Source organism: Vicugna pacos, chromosome 25 (genome assembly GCF_048564905.1).
Source record: "Vicugna pacos chromosome 25, VicPac4, whole genome shotgun sequence".
Taxonomy (NCBI): Eukaryota; Metazoa; Chordata; class Mammalia; order Artiodactyla; family Camelidae; genus Vicugna; species Vicugna pacos.
This window is the reverse complement of record NC_133011.1, coordinates 33,789,347-33,811,683: the sequence shown is the minus strand read 5'-3', so window position 1 is coordinate 33,811,683 and position 22,337 is coordinate 33,789,347. Positions and strand designations below refer to the sequence as shown.

General features: G+C 41.4%; 1 long non-coding RNA gene across 8 annotated transcripts in view; it reads left to right on the top strand.

Annotated features, from left to right (window-relative positions):
- The window catches only part of LOC140689317 (uncharacterized), an 86,279-nt gene that overhangs the window by 21,486 nt on the left and 42,456 nt on the right, over positions 1–22,337 (top strand). For 7 of the 8 annotated variants that reach the window (XR_012064235.1, XR_012064234.1, XR_012064232.1 and 4 more), the window contains exon 2: positions 1,813–1,853. The exons of the other annotated variant lie outside the window; for it this stretch is intronic. This is a non-coding gene — a long non-coding RNA (uncharacterized lncRNA). The remainder of the gene's footprint in view (positions 1–1,812; positions 1,854–22,337) is intronic. 8 annotated transcript variants of the gene reach the window in all.

The following is a 22,337-nucleotide window of genomic DNA, read 5'->3' as shown; positions in this document are numbered from 1 at the left end:
TCCTGCAGCTTCTGCCTTGTCCTCTTGGGCTGTTAGTTTTGGGAAAAGCGAGGCACCCTGTAGGCTGGCCACCCCAACATTGCCATGCTAAAGAGGCCATGAGTAGGCTTTCTGGTCGACAGCCCAGTTGAGCTGCCAGCCAACAGCCCGCACCAGTTGCCACCATGCAAGTGACTAACCTTGGATACACCAGTCCAGTTGAACACCAGGGATGGCTGTAGCTCCATCTGACATCTGACTGTGACCACACAAGAATGGCCCAGACAAGCATATCTCGAATTCCCAATGCGTGAAACATGAGCAAAGTAAAATGGTTGTCTAAGGCCCCGAGATTTGGGATAATTGTTATGCATCAATAGTAACTGGGAAAAAAAAATCTATTGATGATTCTTGCCTAAATCAACTAGTATATTGGTGGCTGCCAAAAGAAAACCTTAATTCTGTCATTGTAACTTTATTACTTTTGCTAGGTATAGTGCCCTTACTGCTAGCTTCCTCAGACCCTTTTAGGAATTGCTTCTGCTTATCATATTATTTCTCCAGAAAAAAAAGGCCCTCTCAGCTGAGACCAAAACAAAAAATGAGAATCTATTTCCTATTAATCCCTAACAAATAGTCTACGGCCGACAATATCAGTCCTGACAATGAAATGACATTTTTGTCCTTCTCTTTGCTAAGAATTAATTGTAGATCTGCATCAGAAAACATAAAAGATCCTAGAAGGGCAATTTTTTTTCTGATCACGCCATACTTAGTTTGTCATATCAAATTTATGTCATTTTCTCCATTGAAAGAAGTTCCTTATAAAGGATACTTTCAAAGTGCAACGACCGTAAAGAGCACTAAACAGCCTGCCTTGTCCTCTCCCCGCTGCACCCACTGTGTGTCTGCTGACCCCCCGGGGCTGTCAGACACAGCCTGACTGTGTCCTTTTCTTAATGTGCAGATGGCTATCTTTAGACAGGGCCGGCACGTGAAAGTGACCCCAGATTATGCTCCTTCAGTGAGTTAGGTGGAAGGATGCGTGAAGATAATAAAAGAGAAGGATTGGACTTTCAGAGTCTTTTAGGAACACTAACGAAAATGATAAATCTGGGTCTTATTTTTAGCTGGTGGGTTAGAATCACTAAAGAATCTCAAGGGGGGAACATTCATCAGCCAAAAGAGGAGCATGCATCTTATTTGGAGCAGACTAATATGAGCATCTTCTTCAGGCTGTTCATGTGCAATATAGCCAGGCTTCTGCAGAGAGGAGAGTTTTGCAGCTTAAATTGAGTAAGCAGATTTAAGGACCTACTATGCACACAGTCCCATGATAGGAGCCAGAGAGGGGCAGTTAGAAATGGAAGACATTGATTCTTGGCTTCAAGAAGTTTTCCATTTACTTGGGAGACATACACAGATGTGCTGCACCTTTTCTCCATTCTCTTTCCCCATCTCTCTCCCCTTCACCCCAGTGATATAGGAAAAAATGGAGGAATGAGAATGGATATGTCCCAGGTCTCAGATGAGTCCCTGGGATGTGTCTGCCAAGTGAAGGTCCTTGGCATTGTGCAGTAAAGAATTCAAGAGAGAGCCACAGTTGAGTAAAAGTAGATTTATTCAGAGAGTTGTACACTTCATAGACAGAGCACAGGCCATCTCAGGAGAGAGGGAGAGAGAGAGGGAGAGGGGCAGGCCGGGAGGCACATTATTGCTAGTTTTAAATATTTCCCAGCACACCCAGATGGCTGGATTATGCGCATCATATGCCTGTAGAGTGTATGCTACTCATGTTCAGGGTCACATATTTCTCATTTCTGTGTCTTTCAGTACCACGGACAGTGCCTGATACCTGCTAAAACGCTCTAAAGGTGTGTGTTGGAGTTATTGGTAATCAGGGTGGTTCGTATGAGGAGACGTAAGTCAGCTAATGTCTTACGATTGCTGGAGCACTAGACAGATTGTTTGATTATCTCTCCTGCCCGGAATCACCATGCCTGAAACACTGTCATTATTGAGGCATCTTTGTGAAATAAGTCTTTCTTCCTCCAGGTATCCATGGTAAAACAAAATATATTTGTGGGAAGAATAGTGCTTTAGATCTCTAAAACATTTGTGTGACTTGGAGGCATGCATGGAATTTATGCCCAGAGTTCTGGGAACACCAAGAGAAAGGACAGGAAGCAGGGAAGGGAGGTGGGTGTTGCTAAGACGTGCTTCCCTTCATTTCCAATTTTGTCAGGAGCCAGCCTCCATATATATCCCTTTTAGCACTTCTAAGTAGCAACACAAGTCTTCCAGATGGCTGTGGAATTACTTGTAAGGCAGCCTGCAGATTATTCTTGAAAAAAGAAAGTTCTCATTAAAAGTGAATGAAAGCATGAATTTTCAAGATGTCTGTTTGAAACCCTAAGAATTTTAAAGCAAATTACACTTATGTGAAATGAGGCACACTCACAGCCCCTTAAAGCTCTGAAAGTCTATCCCAGTCAGCAAACTACACACTGACAGTGCACTCCTGCTCAGTGTAGGCACTGCTGTGGGTGCCAGGGAGGCAGTAATGAAGGAGACAGGGTCCCTGGTCCCCGAACTGGCAATGGAATCCACAGACTGTTAGCAAGTCTTCATGGGCAATGATTAGGATCCACCAGTAATTTTCAGTATTTTAAAATCCTAACCAATGTCTTCTTATGCTTTGACACAATCATATGCAGAAGAATGGAAACACCATTTCTTTGCTCTTTCCTGGAATCAGACTGTCTCTGTGTTTTAACACTGCCCACCTCTTTGGAAGACATTTCATTATTCCATGAGACATAAGACAGTTGTGGAAACCAACAGAGAGAACTGTATTTTGGCAAACTTGAGATTCATAGGGAGGAGAGAATGGTGGATTTTCCTGGTGATTCCAGTACATCCTCAGATACAAGATGCTGTGTGTTTGTTTCTATAAGAGATATTCTAGTAAAAAGTCCTGTAGGATAATACGTCTCTAAACCTCCTTTGTGACAATAAGACATTTTGTGAAACAGGAGAACTTTAGAATACTGAAGGCCTGTTACTTCATTGGTCAGTGAGTTGCCTGGACATCTGGAATAACAAGAGGATGAACTTGTGCCCTGAGAAGCTTCAGTCTGTACTGTTCTGAGAAGTTCTCATGGAGTCTGTCTGATGGGGCAGATATAACTCATGAGAATGATCAACCGTATCTCCTCTGAATAGGACAACTATTTCATTGCTACTCTGCTGAATAGAAATCAGTAATAAACATGGAAGGAAGGGAAAAGGAAATCAGCTAAGCAGCCCGTTGTATGGCTCACAAGCAGAAAAGCAGAAATTCATGAGAGATGTCTAAAAACGCAATATACAAAACTTTAATCAAGTTAAAAAAATAGTTATCTCACAAATGCTTAAGTTAACAACAGTAATTTCATATGTTTTAGAGCTCGATGAGGGTTTTTATTTTCTTCTAAATATCATTGATTTTTAGATGTCAGCTCATTGAAATTTTCCTCTGTTGTTTTTCTTATGTTATAAGTAACATTGTGGCTACCTTAGTGGAACTACATAAGCACAAAGCAAACAAAAAAAGCAAAAAATGTGTCTCATAATCTACAGTAAGTCAAACTGTCTTTATTTGTCTTTGTTCCCCTTTAGTCTCCACATTGGCATATATCCATCATTGTTACATTCTTGTAGTTCCAATATTGGTATCATTTTACAGTAAAATTCTTTAGAATTTGTGTCTTTGAGGAGAGGTGTAGTGATAGATACAGCCATGGTCACACCAACATATTTAGTGATTCAATGTATTATGCTGCAGGATTTTGTAACTTTAACTAGTATGGATGGTTCTTCTCTCTAGAATGGGACACATTAGATGTAGAAACCAATGGGAGCTCAACATGTGAGTGCAGTAGGTAGTAATGGTAATCACAGTCATTGCAATTGCTACCATTTGTTGAGTTATACCATGAGCTATGCTCCCTAATACGTTATTTTATTTAATCCTCACAACTGCTTATTAAAGTGGTACTGGTATTACTGACATTTTTACAGAAGAGGAAACTGAAGTTCACCAAAGTTAAGGAACTTTCCCAAGGTTATTTGCTTAATGAATGGCAAGTTTGGGACTTGAAGAAGGTCAGTCTGACCCAAAGTTCCAGTTCTTGTCTAATAATGTGCCTCAACTTAAGTCAGCACAACTGGTGTTCTCATGTCAGATTCCTCTATCCACTTAAATCATTCGATATTGAACTATTGATCACTTGCTATGTGCCAGGCAGTCATCAGGATGGTTACAGCCCCTTCTGTCTGGAGTTGTCACTTCTTGTCACTCCCATCAGAAAATGGGTCACTGGAATCTTTGTATGACAGCTCCGTTTTCTCGTGAGTTACCACCCCCAGCCCTCACCGTGGGTGAAAGGGCTTTGGAGAGGCAGAGGAGGACACTTTGAATATTGAAGAGCTGTGGGTTCCTGAAGGGCTGGAGATTCTGACACAACTTAAAGATATTCTTAGTTTACTGGGAAAAGAAAAAAATAAACAATAACAACATCCCAACTTGGGAAACTTGCTTGGGCTCAGGGCTGTGGATCCACAGTTAACAGCTGTGTAACCTTGGGCCTCAATTTCTTTATCTTTCTCTGAAGCCTCGATTTCCTTGTCTTTAAAATATAGGTAATACTTCTATTTACTTTAAAGTATGAATGTGAGGATTATGTTATATATTTAATGTGGAGTGGTTGAAACACCAGGTCTGCCTTCCCTCTACTTCAGAGGTCAGCAGACTACAGCCCAAGGGCCAAATCCATCCTTCCCCCTGTTTTTGTAAATAAAGCTTTATTGGAACACAGATACACCCATTCAGGAATTGTCCATGGTTGTTTCTCTCTGTAATGGCAGGTTGAGTTGTTGCAGCAGAGACCGTGCAGCCCACAAAGCCAAAAATATTTACTATCTGACCCTTTACAGAAAAAAATTTTCCGATCTCTGTTCCATATGTTCAAATTTTGTCAACTAAATTACAGAGGGCTGATTTCTTACAGAAGCAATAACACAAATAGAGTGACATCTTTCAAGATAAGCTATTCCGAGTCATGTCAACCCTGGTCAATTAGTTTAACAGAGTCATAATTTGCGACCTAATTCTTTACTTAGCACTGAAGCTTTGGTCCAACAAAGACCATGGAAACATTATCATCTAATGGTAAAGCTAGAGGGTTTTGAAACAGACTGATTTGATTTAAAAATCCAGGCTCTCTCCTAATTGTGACTTTGTATAGATCACTTACCTCTCTTAAGTCTTTGTTTTGTCATCTGGAAACATGGGTAATGATGCCTTAAGAGTTGCTGCAAACTTAGGGATTTATGTAAGAAGGACCTAGAACGTGGCCTGGAACACAGTAGGCATCTGGTAAGTGGTGGCTGTGGTTATTATGATTATTCTCCCCACCTAGAGTGAGTGAATATTTTGGGAAATTGTATGAAAATAAAATCTTACTCCTAGGGGAGTAAGAAATACCTGACCACAGGCAAGAGACAAGAGATGAGGAACGTCCCAAGGAATGAAGTTAAAGAGTCCTTTTCCTTGAACAGTGAGGCCTTGGAAAGTTTGAACTGAGCAATGCAGGAGTCTTCAGTGAGCTCACCTGGCTGCATGAGGCTCATGACGGAGGATGATCTGAGCTCCCATTCATGTCAGAGTGTGGATGAGAGGAACGGGGGATACTTTTGCGTTTAAACTCATCCCTGCTTTTGAAATTCACATAGCTAGCTAGCTAGCTTGCTTTCTTTTCTTTTCTTCTCTTTTCTTTTCTTTTCTTTTCTTTCTTTTCTTTTCTTTTCTTTTCCCTCCTCCTCCCCCCCCACCCGACACACAGGTAAGAGGAGAGACCTAGCAGGAGTTCCCCAGGTGAGCAGAGTGGGCATGTGTATTCTTTACAGAATAAAGCATGATGCAATGTCAGAGGGAAGTCTTCAAGAAGTTGAGTTGTAAGGAACCCTCACCAAGAGGAAATGTATGTTTATGAGCATATAAGTATCCTTGTATCTTCAAGATTTGGAAGGAAAGATATATTTTCAAAGACCTCATTTCCCCAGCCTGAAATGTTTCAGTTTGTCCAATTTACATAACAAGGCAGGTTATACAATACGTGGCAAAACATACATTAATTGAAAAGGTTAATGTTGAAAAGGATTAATTTCTTCTTCCTTAGCAACACGGACCTAATTAAATCTTTCCAGAAGCAGATGGACAATTCTGCCCCCCCAATCAAGATATCTATGTAAATGTCGCTGAGCTAATTGACGCTCAGCTGAGTCAAAGAAAGGTAAACAACACGCTTTCGTGGTGTCAACAGTTGTGAGTTTGATTTGCTGCATTAATGACTCCCTGGAATGAGCTATTATCCAGAGTAAAGGAGATTCTGGGACATGATTTGTTTTCTTGATTATTAGAGTCGCGTGGACGGTGAGCTCCATTTCCAGGAAGTATCCAAGTTAGGAGATGGGAACTTTGCACAGGGCCCCTTGGCTCAGAGACGAGCGCTTCTACGGAGGAGTCGTGGTTCTGCATGGAGGTTCAATGACATTGAAGGGAGGGGTTAAACCAGAGGACCTCCCATCTTTGGGTAATGACTCCAGCGAGTCACGGCAACATGGGCTGGGGAACAGCTCATCTTTGATTTTAGAGTTCTAAGTCCAATGCTTGGCTGTTCCACCAATAACTGTTTTTGATGGGTCACAACTTCTCACCTCTCACTTGTCTCATGTAAATGGAAGGACTAGCACCTGCTGGCTCAGGACTGGAGACTGGGAAGTAAGTAAGAGTAGGTAGGAAGTGCATTGTGAGCTATAGATGACCAAGTAGAAGTTATAATTATTATTATTACAGGAGTATTAATACTAGTATTTTACTACATCATGGCTTCTCCAGGTCATGCCATCCGGCAAATGGAATGGTTACTCTCTCCCTCCAGCCTCACTGGCCACCTTTTAGATCCTCAAATCTTTCCCTTCTTCAGGACTTCTGGAATTTTCTTCCTCCTGCTCTATGCATGACTGACTCCTTTTCAATAATGCAGGACTCACCAAAAATATTCCTTCTCAGAAAATTCTTCATTCAGTCTAAACAGATGTTCCCCTCCATTTTTCTTCATTACATTTTGGTTTAAGGCTGTCCTATGTCTGTGAGTGTGTTTCTGTTTTGTAGATAAGTTCATTTGTGCCCTTTTTTTAAGATTCCGCATATGAGTAATATCATATAGAATTTTTCTTTCTCTTTCTGGCTCACTTCACTTAGAATGACGATTTCCAGGTCCATCCATGTTGCTGCAAATGGCATTATTGTATTCTTTTTTATGTCTGATTAGTGATTAGTATTCTACACACACACACACACACACACACACATACACACACACGTACACACACACATACACACACATATATATTATATATGTATATGTAATATCTTCTTTATCAAGTCATCTGTCGATGGACATTTAGGTTATTTCCATGTCTTATCTATTGTAAATAGTGTTGCTGTGAACACTGGGGTGCAAGTGTCTTTTCAAATTAGAGTTCCCTCTGGATATATGCCCAGGAGTGGGATTACTAAGGCTCCTTTTGGAGCCTCTGAGAGAGCATCTGTTCCATGCCTCTCTTTCAGCTTCTGGTGGTTGCCTTCAGTTGTTGGCTGTTGTTGGCTTGTGGTGGCATACCTCCCACCTCTGCCTCCACCTTTGCATGGTGCTGTCCTAGTGTGTGTCTTTGTGTCCAAATGTCCCTCTTCTTCTGAGGATACCAGTCATTCCATTAATACCCAGCCAAATCCAGTGTGACCTCGTCTTAACTTGAGGACATCTGCAAAGGCCCTATTTCCAAGTAAGTTCCAAATAAGTTTCCAAATTATTCCAAATAAGGAATTAAACATATTTTCATAGGACACAATTCCATACACAGCAGAATTATAATCATCAATGAGAACTGTCATGCCTGTTTCTTAATAGTTGCGTATACGTGGAGTGATTTGACATTTACATGTGTTGCCTCTTTTACTTTTCATATGGGTTGTGTTATCATTTCCAGTTTACAGCTGAGGAAACAAAGACCTAGTGACCGTAAGTAATTTACTCAAGGTCACACTGGCAGAAAATAGTGGAGCTGGGGTACCAGTGCAGTCAGCAGTGCTCACACTCGTAAGTTCTGTATCACTCGGGAAATGGCATCTCCCTTGTAGCGTGGGTGAAATGAGGTAATGCACATGAGATTTTAAGTTTAATGTCTGACAAGTGGCAGCTGCTCCACGTGCATTCCAGTCTGTGCCTTGTTTCTAAGCCACCCTGTGCTTCCCTGTTTCAGCGCCCTCACCAGGCTGCCTCCCCTCCTCCTCTGTCTTCTTTAAGCTCTCATTACACATTTGATGTCTCCCCTTGGGCGTCAGAAGGCATCCCAAACTGAACTCATTCATAATGGACCTACTGATTTCCCTCTCTCCATCGACTCCCCCTCCCCCTCCCAGACCTTCTTCACCTTAATAAGTGGCACAGCCATCCATTAAGTTGCTCAGGCTACACACCTCAGAGTTAGGCTCACCCACTCTTTCACACATAACCCATTCCCTTCCATTAGGAAGTCCTGTCCATCTGACCACAAAATGCATCTCACCGTATCCAGCACCACAACCCCCATCCAAGCCACCTCATTTCTCACCCAGACAAAAGCAAGAGTTCTAACTGGTCTCCCTGTCTCCAGCCTAGTTCCTCTGCAGCCCATTCTCCACACGGGTTGAGCAAATGATCCTTTTCAAGATAATTCAGATAATGCCAGCATTTCTCTGAAACCCTTCAGTGTCTTCCCGTCACACTTAGTGTAAGACTCGAAGCCATGGATCTAAATTCCGCGGCCGCTGCCTGCTCTGAGACCCCATCCCCAACCCCGACTGCTCTCTTTCACCACCACACCTCTTCTCTGTCCCTTGAACATGTCAAGGTCATGTCTGTCTCAGAGCCTTTGCAAGAGCTGTGCTGTTTGCTTGGAAAGTTCTTTCTCCCAGTCTGGTTACCATTCAGCCTTCAACCCAAACATCTCAGATTTCAAGGGTGTGGCCTCGGCCTTGCTCCCCGGAGCTTCATGCCCAGGGCTGAGGGGAGAGCGTGATATACGGTAGGTACGCAAGGGATGTTTGTTGACCTGATGGGACAGAAGAGATGTGAATTCAGGGGCTGTTTTTCATGCTCAGGGCTCCGCGTCTGGCCCACAGTCGGCTCATGCTTTCTGTTTTTCAAATGAATGAAAATGCGTTTATTAGGTGTGTGTTATGTTGCAGACCAAGAACTGGTGTAAAGAAGCCAGCACTTCTTTTGTGTTCTCCACTTAGCTTTCATGGTGTAGCCTCTGGTTTAGAGAAGACAGATGCCCCTAATTTTCTAACATCCTCCTAAAGGATGATCTTTCTAATTCCCTGCTCCGCGTCTGTCAGGCTGCATTTCAGCTGTGCACGGGGGTGGGAAAGCTGGCAAGGGGGCTGCCCTTCTCTCTGGGGAGAAGTTACCATTCAGTCTGGCTACTGCCTCCACTCCTACCCACAGGCTGGTAATTCAGCCCTCAGCCAAACAGATGGACAATGGTACCAATAAAATGAAGATATTCACGTAAATATCACTGAACAAATTGATGCTCAGCTGAACTAAAAGAAGGGAAACAAGACGGGAACACGATATTAACAGCTGGGAAGATAATTTACCGCATTAACGACTTTTCCTGGCAAGCTGTTCTCAGGAGGACAGAGATCCAGGATAGAATTCATTTTCTTGATCAGTGAAGCTGAATGCAGAGGTGACACCTGGTACACGAAGCCTGATAAATCATACAACTCGTAAATCACCTAGCCCTGGTTGGAGACGCTCAGGCGCTCCCATCAGAGGCTTTTCCCATGGAGGGACGGATTTCAGCAAGATTTAAGTAGTTGTTCTTATTCAGCACATTTTTTGAGAGCCTACTATGGGCCACTTTGCTGGGGGCTGAGACTAAAAAGATAAAAGGGATGCAGTCACATTTCTGGGACTGTAGTCTATCTGGAGAGACAGAATAGTAATACATATGGCACAGGATTGTGGAGACATTGCTAGAAATGTCCACAGTGAGGGTACAAAGGAGAAGGTGGTCAGTTCTTGCCCTGGGCTGGGAATCATACAGGCTTCCTAAAGGAGGCAACACTTACGAACACTAGTAACAGATGAGCAGGTCAACCTGGGCAGAGGGACCAGCAGGACCAGTAGAACGAAGTTCAGAGAGCTAGGAGTGATAGGGTAATACGTGGTCTTAGGGACCAGAGGTGAGGCTGGAGAAGGAGCCAGAGTCTGGGTGTGTAAGGGCTTGTCAGGCACAGCCAGTGAGACTCTCCTGCAGGTCTGGAGAGCACCTACAGGATCAGGTTTGTATGTAGGAAAAAAATCTCTGGACTGTGTTTGGAAGGTGTTTGGAAGGGGCTTTTTTACCCCCCACCCCGCCAAAAAACAGCCGGAGATAGAGTGGAATTAGGAGACTAATTAGGTGCTGAGAACTGGAAATAAGGCAACAGCTATAGAACCAAAATGGAGAAGACTGATGCAAGAAATGTTAACGGGGAGAAAGGATGGAACACAACCATTGGTGGTTGTTACAGTAGCAAACAGAATTGGGATGACAGTCATGTCACACAGGTGATACATCACTCAGTTAAATAAAATGACATTGGTCAAACCTTAAGTAAAACACTTTCAAATTTATGGGGAGGCAGAAGGAATATCTGTTTCTTGAGTGGGATGATGAACAGTCCTGAAGAATGTACTTTTCTTTCTCTCCAAAGTCACTTAGCAAGTGTATCAGATTGTAGGCGCTGCCTGTAATGGCTTCTCTCTCTGACCCTCTCCTGGGGTGACTGGGGACCCTCCAGCCTGTCTCTCCTTTCTGGTCACAAGTGTGAACACCTTCCAGTCAGTTGCCTTCAGCTGGAAGTGTCTTAGATACATACACTGGTCCAACATTGAAGAAAGAACAAAGTTATGGGTCCACCTCAACTGTCCATGTCTCCTGATCCCCATGTCAAGTCTTCTTTGAGTCCTGAAGTCTCTGTGTCCTCCTCTGTCCCACTCTTGATAACCATTTCCTTTTGTATAAGATTCCCAGGGCTTCCATAACATGACACCATTAACTGGTAACTTAAAGCAACATAAATGTACCTCTCACAGTTCTGGGGGCTAGAAATCTAAAATCGGGGTGTGGGTAGGGTCACGCTCTCTTTGAAGGCTCTTCCTTGTCTAGTCATAGCTTCTGGTGCCAGCAATCCTTGGCCTTCTTTAGCTTGTAGACACATCACTACACTCCCTGCCTTCATAGTCACGTGGCCTTCTCTCAGTGTGTCTGTGTCCAAATGTCTCATCTCTTTAAGGATACCAGTCATTGGACTAGGGCCCATATCCAGTATGACCTTATCTTAACTTGATTACATCTGTGAAGACCTTCTTTCTGAATAAGGTCATGTTCACTCACTGAGAACTGGGACTTGTCCTTACCTTTTTGAGGGACACAATTCAACCAAAAACATCTTGGTTCCAACCTTCATTATCTCTTGACAAATGGAATGACTTGCCAACTACTGTCCTTGTTTCCAGTAACATTTTACTTTCCACTTCACTTTGGAATTCACTGTCACCAGGAGGAGCTTTCTAAAATACATATCTTGTTCTGTCATTCCCTTGCTTAAAACCTTTCAGTGCTTTATCAAGTCCAAATACCTTAGGAAGATAAGGCATGTGGATAGCTGGCCCTTACCAACCTTTCCAGGTATATTTCTCAAATCCTGTGCTCCAGAAAAGGCAAAATACTTGCTACTCCATTGATACTAGCCTCTTCATGTCTCTGGACCTTTGCTTCTCCTGGTTGTTCTGTTAGAAATGTTTATCCTGCTTCGTCTTCCTAGCGATGTGTAATCATCTTATACAGCTTAGCTCAAGCATCAAGTCCATGAAGCACAAGGTGATACTTCCTCGATCTACATGTAGAACAGATCACTCGATGTTCTGTGTTCCCACTAATTACAGTAGAAACTCATCACAGCCCTTGTTACACATAATTGCACTGATTGTTTACATATTCAACTCGTCCACTAGACAGTGGAAGTCTTGCTTTTGTATCTCTAGTGCCTAGCCCATGATTGCTATCAGTAAGTGTTTTTCAAGTGAATGCATGAGTAAATGTATGAATTAATAAGAAAGGTCTCATGCCTTCTTTTTTCTCCAGCCAGGCATTGGGAAGGGGTTGACTGAGAAATTGTTCTTGGTAACCGCATAATAACCTAACCTACGTCGGGGTGCTTGGTGCAGACTAGAACGATGACTTAAGTTTTATCAGACGCTGGGTTTTCTGCTATGCTGTGCTGAGGCTTTGCAGCGTTGGCTGTTAGCTGTCCGGAAAACTTGCTGCTCAGGCAACGTTAAGCTTATTAAGCTTATGACAATAAAAGAACATCAGGTGAGTCTCCGCAGTGCCTGCAAAATAGAAGGGAAAGAGTGACCATTAGTACTATTTCAGGGCGGGTGATCTTCACGGTGGGACTTACAAGACGGGGAACTGGTTGGGGTTGGACAGATTTTATGATATACAGAAGGTCCCTAACTTATGATGGTTAAACTTACCATTTTTCACTTTATGATGATGTGAAAGTAAATCACATTCAGTAGAAACTGTACTGTGAATTCTGAGTTTTGATCTGCTTTCTGGCTAGTGATAATGAGGTACCGGCTCCCAGTCAGCCACGTGGTCGTACAGGTAGGCAACTGATAAACATAAAATCATCCTGTACCCATGCAGCCATTCTGTTTTTCATTTTCAGTCCAGTATTCAATAAATTACATGAGATACTTGACACTTTATTATGGAATAGGCTTTGTGTTAGGTGATTTTGCCCAACTATTGGCTAATGTAAATGATCTGGGCACGTTTAAGGTGAGGCTAAGCTATGATGTTCGGTAGGTTAGGTGTATTGAATGCATTTTCAACTTATGATGGGTTTATTGGGATGTAACCCCATAGGAAGTTGAGGAAGACCAGTAAGAGCTTTTGACTGGAGTGCAGTCAGTGCAAGGTCTTGCTGTCAGTTCTGATACTCAGTCTTGATAAGTAAACCAATTATTTTCCCAGAAAAGATATTTTTGGAAAAAGTAGAAAAGTTGTTTTTGTCTAATATCAGTGCTGTTTAGCACACACAAAAAAACAAGGAAAGTGTGCTTGATTCCAGAATTGCTTAGTACAGGGACAGGAAAGTATGTTGGTACAGTTTTCAGCAGGTTCCAGCACAGGGGCAGAACCTTATAGGATTCATTTACTGTATTCTTCTTTATCCTTTTCACTCTCTATTTCATTTGTAAAACACATGCTTGTTGAGAATGACCGATTAAAAATAATTGGATCTTGAGATTCCAGGCATGGAGCTAGGCACTAAGAAGTAAGAGAATGAAAAAACAGGACCTGCTCTAATAACATTAAAAGAGTGAGTGAGCCATGGAGGAATGGTTGCTACGGTGCAGAAGACATTAGTAGTTCTCAAAGTGTGGTCCATGGACCACCTACATGCATATCACCCAGGCTGCTTTTTAAAAAAAATTTTAAAATTTTATTATGGTAAGAACACTTAACATGAGATCTCCCCTCTTACCAGATTTGTTTGTGCACAATACAATATTACTGAGTACAGATAAGACGTTATAGAGCAGATCTCTAGAGCTTAACAGAAACTTTATGCCATTGATTAGAAAACTTCATTTTCCCCTCCTCCCGTCCCCTAGCAACCACCATTCTATGTTTTGATTCTGTAGATTTGGCTAATTTGATACCCCACACGCTGCATGTAGAGCCATGCAATATTTGCCTTTTTGTGACCGGTCTGTTTCACTTCACATAATATCCTCGAGGTCCGTCGGTGTTGTCATGTTATCTCATGATTCTCTTCTTTGTCAAGTCCTCAGTAGTATTACCCTGTCCGGAACACATTAGGCTGCTTTTTAAGCATTTGGATTCCTGAGCACTGGTCCAGATGTAATGAATCAGAACTCCTTGGGATAGGTCTCAGGAATTTATGTAAGTCTTCCCCAATATTCTTGCGTTTATTTACTTTTGAGAACCACCTGTTAACACGATGAGAGATACAGTGCTTGTTATAAACTCCAACTTCATTCTAAGAAGGTGCAAATAATTGCTGGAGGAATAAACAAATGTTATTCAAGAGGGAGGTACAAAGACGAAAGGCATTTCCAAGTCTATAGCACTCGCGCGCTTGAGGAGTGACGAGGCCACTGTGTCTGGCTCTGCTGTGCCCTTGAAACATCGGCGTCTCAGTGGCTCATTCTCCTCTTCTTGTTCACACTGCGCTGAGAATTAATTTTATAATTATCTCCACATGCCATACAATTCTCATGGAAATTAGCCATGGGGCAGGGTGTCCTGTATCTCCTGGATACCTAATCGTTGCACATGAGAAATGTCAGATTCCTCACTGAGGTTAAAATGAACCGGAACAGCCTATAAAAGATCTTTTTTTTTCTTTCTTTTTAATCTAATTTTAAGGAAATCTCTTTTTTCCCCACTGAATAATTCAAAAATTTAAAATTTGCATGTTTAAGGTTTCTCTTGAGCATTCTGTTTTCTTCTTCAAGTCATGTCATTCTAGAGCCCTTTCCAAGTTATTATCTACTGGGCCATTTTCCAGAGCAGAAGCTTGAAATGTAGCTAATCAACCGCGTGGCAGAGCGTTAGAAAGTACCAGACTAGGAGCCCCTGGTTCTGGGTTCCAATCTCACAGCCTCACAATCTCACTGTCTCACCAATCAGCTGGGCTATCTTGAGTAAGGTTCTTTACCTGTCAGATTGTTTTTTCTCACTTTTCTTTAACAGAGATCATAACCCCTCCCTCAGGTAACCCTTAAATGAGACGATGTGTGCGACGTGTCCAGTTTTACACCTGACATAAAATAGGTGGTTAATGAATGTCAATTCCCTTGCATGATAGGTGTATTTCTTTATGATGTCAATCCACGTCACTTCTGAGTTGGGAGACTATAGTCATAGAAAACCTTTATTGATTAACATTTTTTTTTTTGCCATTTTGATGGACGTTGTGGTTTTGATGGTGATCAGAGGTGTGAGTGGTCTAGGGCAATGTTTCTGAAAACAAGATCATGTGGGGATCTTATTAAAATGCAGTTGGAAGCTCAGACTTGAGCGTCTGTATTTGGGTTCCAGGTGACGCCAGGGTTGCAAATCACAGGTCAGTTTCCTCAAAAGGATCTAAGAAGGAGCCTGGATGTATTATGCACGTGGCAGAAATAGGCCAGGTACCCAAACACCCCATTCACTCCTCCTGGACAGTCCAGGGGTGCAAGAGGCTCTTGCCATATGGGCCATTTGGCTGGTATTGGTAAGTGGACTAAAGGAGGAAGGAATAGGTTCCTGATAATAAGATGTCCTATAACACAGAGGATTCAAGAAGGTCTAGAGGATGGTATCACCACAAGACAGAAGGAGCTGTGATCCCTGAACCAACACATAGAACACCACTTATTGCTTGGAGTGCCTAGGTAGGCAATGACCCCAGTAAGGAATAAACTTTGAATTAGAGTTTGCATCTTTTCCAGATATATGAAACTACCACAATATTATAAATCAATCTATACTTCAGTTAAAAAAAACTGTGATTGTATTAACCCACTGAGATTTTGGTTGGTCATTACAACAGCTGGTTTAAATTCCCTGACTGATACAATAAGTGTCCTAAGTCTGGATTCCTTTAGCCTTTGAGATGATTTCCGTGGGCAGCCCATCTGGGACCATCTCCTCCAGCTCCACAGTCTCATCTGTTAACTCAGTTGGGTCAGACATATCAAGTAGTAACATGTTTCCTATGTGCCATCCCTTGAAAAAGCTGAGAAACACTTGAGGTGAAAAGAATTCGAACTCAAGTGTTGGAAGCCCTGGCATTTCAGTCTGAGCGCTGCTGTGTTTCATTACATCCCTTCCATTTGTTTTCATTACCTCTCTTTGCCTTAGTTTTCTCACGGGTCCCGCTCTACTTAATGTGGCCATTTTATAAGCCAAATGTTAGAAGACTCCAGTATGCTTGGTAGTGTCAAGGGAGAGCAGACGGAGGGTGATCGTCTGACGGGAGCAGAAGACATTTAGCCATAGACACAGCACGGTGGATGGCCGAGGCTGAAGAGCCGCCAGAAGACTCAAGGGCTTGATTTACAAATGAGGAGTGGAACTCATCTTGAGAAATCAATTGGGTGTCATGGAATATTTATGGGTCCCTGCTCCTGGCAAGCATTTCATTCAGCTAACGCACCCTCGTTTACAGCCCAGCTCCCAGAGCCGGCACATGCTGTCCGTCTCCTCCTCCTCCTCACAATTACAAGCAAGGTTTCTGGCTACTTTCTGATGGAATTTTTCAGTTCTCCTTGAATGTTCTGGGATAATGGATTTTCTTCTTAACCATCAGACACTCTGGCATTTAGCTGAGTTTCGGCGCTGTCCTTGTAGGTGGAATCATTCAGGGACTGTGCTTCAAAGGCAGTAACATATTTCATAGAAATTATAGAATAAGAGATTCACAGTGCTGGAAGCTTAATGCCTCTACCTTTGACCTCTTCATTTTACAGATGAGGCCCAAGAAGGGAAAGTCACGTGCCCAAATTAGTCTTACAACGACACTGTGGCAGCAGACTATCCCCTGGTTAACTGCTGAATGCAGTAACCATTACAATTCCATCAATTTCTATGGAGAACAGAGACCACTAATGATGGACTGACTTTCAGTGGCTGCGTCTCATAATTCCCACTGTGCCTAGCCAAAAAGGCGCTCTATAAATGCTGCTGAAATTGTAATATCTGCCTTCATTTTTTATACAGCAGGTCCTCACAAGTAGATATTTATGGGGATGTAAGGGGGAAAACTTACGTTACACAGTATTGAGCAGAGAAGGGGGAACACCTATTCACTATTTGATTTTTACCAGATTAATTATAGATATGTTCTCATTTAAGTCTATAAGAAGTTATTATTTTAAAGATTATTCAAAGAGGTGAGGTGGCATAAAGTGAATAAATAATAAAGGAGGGGGTCACAACCAAAAGTAAGATGGACTGTGAGAATTCTTTTGCACCTGGGGGCTTTGGGTTTGAAGATTGGGACTTGGAAGACAAAGTTCTCTCTCTACCTATCAAAATGCACTATACTAGGTACTAGGGTTCTTTATGAATTAGTAAGCAAAAGCAGGGGGTTCTTTCTTTTTTTGGAGAAAGCCAAGAATGCTTGCCTTTGAGGAATAAGCAGCATGTAACTCTTCTTGATAATTGAAAACAAAGTGTCTTTCCCTTTAACTCTGTGGGAAAATATGAGTTTTGAAGCAGAGTCCAAAGTACCACAGACAAAGACAAAAGCATTAGATTCTTTAAATTTAGAAAGATAAGTTGGCACATGGAAAGAGCCATGGGCTCTTAATCCTAAGTTCCTCATCTCTTCAATAAGACAGTTATATCAGACAGACTTTGCAGTTCCTTCCAACTGGAACATTCTATGATTGAAGGTCAATGACTTAGGTAAGCAATAGCACAGTAAGATGGGTTTCCATTAGTGGCGCGGGGGCCACACAGACCTGGATTTGATTCCTGCTTCCATTGTTTGTTGAGTAATCTTGAGTAAACTGCTTAATTTCCCTGAATCCTGAATCTCCCTCTTTTATTTTTCTTAAAATGTAGGGAGAGCATTAAAAATACCTATCTTGCAAGGTGATTATAAAACTCAGTAAGAGAAGGTTACTTTCCTCAGTGCGTATTGCAGAGCACTTAATAAATGGTTTGTCCAAAGTCACCGAGTCTATTAGAAGCAGAGTGAACACTTGAACCCAGTGTCTCTGACTTCCAGTCCATTAAGCTTTATATTATACTTAATGTAATTGCCTTTAGACAATAGCAGGGATGTCCGAAGTGACAAAAATTAGCAGTGTTGAGAACTTCCTGAGGAAGTCTCTGCTCATGAGCTTAGCTTAGCCTGCCATTTCATCCGCTCTGGTTCAAGCCCTAAACATTGTTCCCCTTCACTCTGCATTACTCTCCCCTCTGGTCTCCCTGTCCCCAGTATCCTCCACTGTGACCCACACTCCACCCTGTAGCTAGGGTCATCTTCTTAAAGTGGATCTTAAAGGTCACTCCAGTGTGTATATACCTGCTGTGGCTTCCTTTCCACTAGGAATAAAGTCCAGGATCTTTGTTGAGGTGTCCCAGGCAGGGTATAGTTGGAAAATAAAGACCACTTGAGTATTTAATGCAGAGGGCCTTTAATGCAGGGACTTAGTTACAGAGGCAATTGCATTGCTGATAAGGCAGGCAAGGGACAGAGGCAACCCAAAGCAGCTAGGGCTGCTACAATACAGTAGCACAGACTGGGTGGCTTAGACAATAGAAATTAATTTCTCAGAGTTCTTGAAGCTGGAAGTCTAAGATCAAGGTGCTGGCAGGTTTGGTTTCTCCCAAGGCCTTTCTTCCTGGCCTGCAGACGGCTGCCTTCTTCCTGTGTCCTCACATGGCCTTCTCTCTGTGCCTGTGTCTCCCTGATATCTCTTCTTCTTTTTATAAGGACATCAGTCACATTGGATGAGGGCTTCACTCTTATGACCTCGTTTAAATTTAATTACCTCTTTAAAGACCCTGCCTCCAAACACAGTCACTTCGGAGTTGAGGATTCAACATACGAGTTTTGGGGAAACACAGTTCAGCACGTTGCCCCCTTCCTCTAGGAAACCTTGAAGGAGACCCAGGTGAGTCTTGTTGGGGGGTCTGCTCTTTGAATGATAGCCTTCTGCTCTGAGGGTACACCAAGCCCAAATTTTGGGAGCTTCCTTTGGTTTCCCACTGTCCACTGGCTGCTGGGCAGAAGACCAACTCTCTCAGGTCACTCTTGTGCTCTGGGATCCAAGGAGAAAAGGATATCCTCGCCCTGCTGTTCTGAATTTCCCTATCTGGCTATTCATTATTTCTCCAGACTTTAATAGTGATCTCAGCTTGAGATGGGAAGGAACAAGGAATCATTCATCCACGTTCAAGACACTAATTAAAAAGGCACAGTTTTGTTTTCATGAGTTGTCCTGATGACTTAATTATAGCAAGACTGCAAAAACAACATCTTGTTTTGAGGCTTAAAAGGGACTGTAACTTAAAAGCCCACAGTGGCTGCTGTGAGTATGTGGGAGGAGGGGGAAGGAGCAGGTAGAGGGAAGAAAGGTAGGAGGCTAGAATATTCCTGGTACCATTGAAATATCTGTACATTCCTTTATTTATCTACTTTTCTCTTACCTATTTTTAAATAATTTTGCAAATCACAAATACATCCCTTCAACAATGTTCTTATTTAGCGTTGCTTAATTTTTAATTTTTATGAAAAATAATACAGTTAAATGTATGACTTGGTGATTTGCTTTTCCCCTACTCAGTATCTCTTCATAAGGGTCACCTTTCTCAACATGGATTAAAGACGTAAATGTAAGACCTGAAACTGTAAAACTCCTAGAAGAAAACATAAGGAAAAAGCATGTTGAAATTGGTCTTAGTAACAATGTCTTGAATTTGACATCAAAAGCACAGGGAACAAAAGCAAAAATAGATGAGCTGAGATTACATCAAACTGGAAAGCTTCTGCATAGCATAGGAAATAATCTAAACAGTGAAAAGGTGACCTAGGGAATAGGAGAAAACATTTACAAACCATTTATATGATACGAGCTTAATGCCTAAAATGTACAAGAAACTCCTACAACTCAATAGCAACAATGGCAAGAAAATTAAAAAATGGGTAAAAGACTTGAATAGACATTTCTCCAAAGAAGACGAAAATAGCCACCTGGTACATGAAAAGTGCTCAGCATCACTAATCATTGGGGAAATGCAAATCACAACCTCAATGATACATCACTTCATACTGGTTGGGATGGCTATTACTGAAAACAAAATGAAACAAAAGATGAATGTTGGCAAGGATGTTGAGAAAAGGGAATCCTTGTAATATTGTTGGTGGAAATCTACATTGGTACAACCTTAGTGGAAAACCATATGGAGCTGCCTCAAATAATTAAAAATAGAATTACCATATGATTCAGCAATCCCACTTCTGAGTATATATCCAAAATACTTGAAATCAGGATCTTGAAGAGGTACCTGCAATTCCATGTTCACTGCAGCATCATTCAAAATAGCTAAGGTATGGAAACAACCTAAACGTTCATCAACAAATGAGTGGATGAAGACAATGTATTATAGCCATTCAAAGGAATATTAATCTGCCTTAAAAAAGAAGAAAATCCTACCATTTTTGACAACATGGATGAACCTGGAAGATAATATGTTAAGTGAAATAAGCCAGTCTCACAAGGACAAAGATTGCATGATTTCAATTATACTAGCTATCTCAAATAATCCAATTTGTAGAAGCAGAGAGAAGAATGGTGGTTGGTAGGGGCTGGAGAGAGGGGAAAATGAGAAATTGTCATAAAGAGGTATAATGTTTCAGTTACACAAGACTGAAGTTCTGCAGTGTTGTAGAGGCTTGTTGTGCAACATTGTCCCTACAGTGAACAACATGGTAAGAAAGTAGATTTCATAATAAGCACTCTTACCATACACATAAAAATCAGGACACAAGGACAATTTTGGAAGTGATGGATATGTTTATTACACTGATTATCATGACACTATCATAAGTGTATTCATATGTCCAAACTCATCAAATTGTATTCACTAAACATGTGCAGGTAGTTTTTTGTTGTTGTTGTTATAAAAGTTATACCTCAATAAAACTTTTTTTTTAAGATTCACCTTTCTTATTGTATATGATTGCAGTTCATTCATTTCATTGTTATAAATATTCCATTTGGCGAAAAAAAATTATTTTTACACCTGTTGTTGGGTATTTGGGTTGTTCCCAGGTTTTTGCTTGTGGGTACTTGTATTATATCCAGAATTTCGCTATTATGAGCAGTGCTTCCATGAATATTTTTGTATGTGTCTTCTGTTGTAAATATATGTAAGAATTCCTCTGGGGTCTCTGAGTGATTCCTCTGGTGTCAGCCCAGGATATTTCTAGTCTCTATAGTGTATTTATGCTGAAATTTATAAGATATACCAGAGATCTTCTAGATGCTCATGCATCTCAATTTTCTTTGTTTACAGAAGAAGACAATCATTCCCAGTCTTATTTGCAGATAGGTTGGAATTGTGTGGCTGTGATTTGGCTAGCCTAATGTGGGTGGAAGTAATTTAGCCCATTGCACTCCTGGCCATAAAACATCCCATGCAGTCTTTGAAACAGAGCTTTGAAAAGCTCTGCTTTTTCTAATTCTGTGATTTGGTGCAAGTTATCGTGCTGCCCAGTTTCCTTATCTGTAGAAAAGGAATCAAAATACCTCATCAGTTGGTGTCATTGTTGTTGTTCATATTCTACAACTGAGATAAGAAAATGCTCTGTGAACCCCAAAGTACTATACTAAAGTGTAGAAGAATCTGATTTCATACTGTGTTTTAGATTTTGAAATAATTAGAGGTATCAAAAATTATTTAAATCAAGCCTTTTGTGTGTGTGTGAACTGCTGGAAAAAGAATACAGAAAATTATAACAGTCATTTCAAAAGGCTAGATTTATACTGAGTTGATTTTTTTAAGTGTTTGTTAACCACCAGTGTTAGTATTAGGTGGGAAAGCAGAACAAAATTAAGTTAAGGTTAGTTATATCTGAGGTAATTAACAAAAGGAGTGATTCATAAAAATTATATCCCCTCTGAGAGTTACGTTTTGTCATTTTATTTAATTATCTAAAACATGTTTCACAAACTTTAACATGTGTACAAGCATAGAGGTTTACAGTTCAGATGCGCAGATAGCTCTGTAATAAAGCGACTTGACAGTAAGGGGATCCTTATCTCTTTTTACACTGGATGGTATGAAATACACCACAGAAAATCTATATGAGGGATAGAGGGGCCCTGTTGTAGTCCTTCTTTCCAAGAACTTTGCTTTCCTCTCCTTAGTTAGAAAATAAGTTACTTCCGTAGGTCCTGGGGTCAAAGAATCTGGGTACTTATTCTCTTTGTCACGAAGAATGCAGCTACAAATCAGAATCTAAGGAAGCAATGTAATTTATCTGCAGGTCATTTGCCTTGTGACTTTATCTTTAATTAAAGTTGTCGCGTTCTTAAAGGGAGAATCCTACATCTGATTTTATATTTTCTCTTCCCAGGGAATGAGAGGTAGCATCACCAGCATAGCCATCAATA